We start from the raw sequence: 4,423 nt of genomic DNA on the forward strand, positions 1-4,423 counted from the left end.
CTGCCTCCCAAGCAACGCATACAGGCTGGATGGGCCCCCCAACATGGCATCCAGGAGAAGGGGTACATGGACTCTGAGCTATTTCTTAAATGGTTCAGGCATTTTGTACATTTTGCTACGGAGGAAAGACCAATCATTTTAATCATGGACCAACACGAGACGCATGTCTCAAGAGACGGTATCATGTATTGTAGGGAAAATATAATTGAAATTCTCTGCCTCCCTGCCCACACCACACACATCCTTCAGCCCCTGGATATTGCCGTCTTTAATCCCCTTAAGACTGTTTTTTCCACCATGGCTTCCAGGATGGGTCTAGTGCGAGGGGATCTTGTGGTGGGGAAGAAGCAGTTTTCTGCTGACGCCATCGCTCCCGTCACTCCCTCAGCCACGCCATCCATCGCTCCCATTACTCCCTCAGACACAATCATGCCTAACCATACTCGCATGGCCGTCTAGCTTATTAAGCAGTAGGCTAATTAACTTAAGTTTTAACAAAAAAAATTTACTCACCTTTCTTATAGATTTCAATAATATCCTCTTCTTTTAAAATAAATAAACAGCTCACAAATGATCATTTTAAAGACGATTTTTGCAGTTGAAATCAAGGTATGCGCTCTGTACGGTACACCGTTGGCAGCCTGTACGGAACATTGTTAACGTCTGTGAGCATTCGAACCCAGGCGGAGGAGGGACTTTACCCCACTTTTCTCAAATACTATTGGTCCAAAAGACATCAATCAAAGAATAGATCCTCCAATGAGAATTTCCCCAGAGAATGAGCACTCACACAAGCTTGTCTGGCTTTCAGCAACAGAGGAGTGGCCGTTGACGTACGGTGAAAGGTGAAAAGTGTACGAAACATGGTTAGTCTACGTTAATTATAACATTGGTAAACTCACCGAGTCAAACTGTAAACTCTGATGTGCCCGATCGACACAATCATACTGGATCATCCAATATCTCAGTTACCCTCTTGATTTATTCAGTTTTTGTTAACTTTGAACAGTTTAAGAACTATATTTTTCAATTTTAACACTCTCTCATCAGATTCTCCGTCACTCTGCATCTGTTTTTTAACGTGATCGGTAGGCAAGGGGGTGGGGCCAGTGTTGGGAAAGTTCACTTTCTACATGAACTAGTTCAAAGTACAGTTCACAAATTTTAAAATGAACTAGTTCAGTTCATAGTTCATACTCAAAATTTTTAACTAAGTTCACAGCTTCAAAAATGAACCAGTTCATAGTAATTTTTTCCATGTTGCTGTGAGATATTATTTTCCAAAAATAATTACAGCCCATATAGAACCACAGACAATTATTTGATCAGTTTTAACACTGAGGCCATGCGTCAGATTTTTCCCATCCTCACCGACCTTAACTCTCAATAAGAACCGACCTTGTCATAAAACTCGTTTAAATGATCATACGTCGCCTCCTTGCTGCTTTTTGTTTTGATTTGTAACGTAAGTGATGAGTTGTTCATGAACGATCCATTCATTGCGTCTGTCACGTGACAAATGAACGAAAGACTCGGAAGGTAAAGTAATTATTTATGTTCCCTGTAAACGATTTTTGACTGCATTATAATGATTTCTTAATTCAGAATATGATCAAGATTGCATAGGTGGATGTGTTCTGGGAATTTGCCAGTTAATAGTATAACATTTACAGCCCCTTAAAGGGGCTATGTGTAGGTTTTTACTTAAAAAAATCTTTAAGATAGAGTTTTCATTTGTACATTTATGAGCCAACCATAATGTAATAGAAAGAATTACACCTTGACTGTCCACCACGGTTGCCTCTATCAGCCTTTAGGCTCAATTGTGTGTGGAGGAGTCGGGTCCGAATTGGTGCGAAAATCATGCGTCATGCGCGTTCTCGTCTACTTGGGCTTACATCCGTACGGCAGCCATTAGTAAGCAGCGGCAATTGCTAGCAGTAGTGTTTCAAATGGACTCTGCGGACGGAAAGAAGCGACCAGCCTCAAGCACAATCCAGACACCCACGGAAACTCCTAGTAAGTATAAAAAGAAAATAAAAAAAAGCCTTATCTAGTGCGGCCAAAATAGAGAGTGACCGGCGTCGGGCAAAGACAAGAGTCAACACCGGAGCGGCATTTGATTCTTATAAAAACAGACCCCGAGCTGGCTTTCTTTTTACTGCAAAGGTAAAACATAGTTACAGGCCATTTGCAAAATATTATCAAAATAAGAGGTCTGTGAGTGTTGGGAGTGTGTGTTACAGTGTAGTGTTACAAAACTTTAAGAAGTAGACTTCAGTTGATAATATAAAGTAGCACTGCAACATTTTACTAAAATGTAGTAAAATGTAACACGACTTTTTAGTTCTCATTACTGAAACATGAGTTTGTGAAGTTGCATTTTTTTTTGCCGTTTAAATTTTTTTTATTACTATATAACCCATTATGGTCTAAACATAAAAAGAGAGGGAAAGTTTAGCTAACCCTCATTTAGCTTCCACAGTTAGCAAGAATGTTTAATGTTGCTCATCCTCCGCAACACCATTATCATTCACCGCAACAACTGAAGGCCTGTTGCGGTGGAGATACTCAATGTTTCGGTTATGAGAAACGGACTTATGAAGGAGGGACGTGTACTATAACTCTTGCTCATTTCAATATAACTTGATATTTGCCTTAAACACTTCTTGAACAGATTGCGTAAACAAAATAGCTATTACAACCCCCCCAGCAGGGGTCACTAATTTTTAATTTTTATGAAGTGCTTCCACAAAAAGCAGTATGAATGCAGAATAGGCCACCTACTATAAATGTAATATTATTTAATATTTAATAGTTTTACTGTGAAACAATGTATTTCTATGTATTTTTTTACGAAATGTTACATTCAAGATGGCTATTGTGTATTTTGTTACAGGCAAGCATCAGTTGAACAGAAAAGGGCATCAGCGAAAGACAGGCTGGCAAAGCTTAGGGAAAAATATACAGCAATCCAGTGTTACTTGAGGAGTAAAGAAGAAAGGAGAGAGAGAGGCCAGGGGACAGGGTGATAATAGGGAAAAAATATAACTTGGATTCATTGTTTTGACCAAAACTTGGATTCATTGTTTTGACCAAAACTTGCACTCACTTCCACACAGACACACGCACGCGCACAGAAACAGAAGTACACACACAGACACTGATGCTGACATGCAAACGTGAAGGCTGACATAATTGTACAGCATACACTATATATCATTATACTATAAAGCGGTGAGCGCTTTTGGGTCTTTTTTTTCACACAAGTCAATCGTTTGGCCTCGAAACACTTGGAATATTTGTATTCTTTGAATAAATTGTGACTGTCGTCATATCCACCTGTTATATTCTGTGTTTTATATTATATAATACACAAATGGGTAGGTTTAGCAGGGTTCGTATAAGTTGCTTAAAAAAAAAGAAGTAAATTCAAGTACTTTAAGCATTTAAGTCCTGGAAAACCCATGAAAACAGCAATATTTATGAAAAGGTACTTGAAAAGCGCTTGAATTATTGAAAGACAATTTATGTGAAGTTAGTGTTTCATTTTATCGATAAAACAATCTTTTCACACAAAATGAACTCTGCAGCCCATCTGATATAGATATAGAGCCATTTCGCATGGCTGTGAGTGTGATATCCCTCATATCCAAGTTTATGATAAAGCTTTCATTCTTCAGGTCAATCATATATTCATGGCGGGGAAATCAGTTTGAATAAGGAAAGCGATATTTTTGTCATTGTGACCTTTCAATGGTTAAAGCTACCACAGCGTCTGCTGCACTTTATTCGTACCATTTTGTTTTAATGGTCTTATTTTGTTCATCCATTTACCTTTTTTACAATTTGAAAGATAATAAAGATATTGTTTGATAAGTGATAGCTCTGATTTAAATCCTTTAAAAACCAAAAAAGTAGTGCTTAAAACTGTTTCATTTTACAGTGTCTGTACAAACTAGGGGTGTCACGGTACATGAAAAAACATCCGAACCGTTCGGTTCGCTTGTCTTGGTTCGGAGCGTGTGTGCGTCGCACGGTTCGACGCATGCGCAATGTAGCCTCGTGCCCGTGCTAATACAATGCTAAATCATAAATCAGATGTATGTAGAATAACATTACTCGTATATATTTTTTTTTTCTTTTTCATCAAAACCGATTATGTTTATCAGTGGTTGTATTTCAAGCATGGACAGATTTGTGTGAATTTTGTTTTGTAATTTCACCGGAACGAATAGAGAGTCTCCTCAACGGATTGAAGCGCGCGTCCGAGTGAAGACTGCGCAGCGAGAACACTGTACCAGCACCACTGACAACGAGCACTTTGATCACTTTAGCGCTAGATTACTTCTTATTTATCATTCGAACGAAACTAATACTTTGCTAGTTAACTGGAGATGTTTTAATTATTTGTATTGGTACA

This window comes from Leuciscus leuciscus, assembly GCF_965113295.1.
Source record: "Leuciscus leuciscus genome assembly, chromosome: 4".
Lineage (NCBI taxonomy): Eukaryota > Metazoa > Chordata > Actinopteri > Cypriniformes > Leuciscidae > Leuciscus > Leuciscus leuciscus.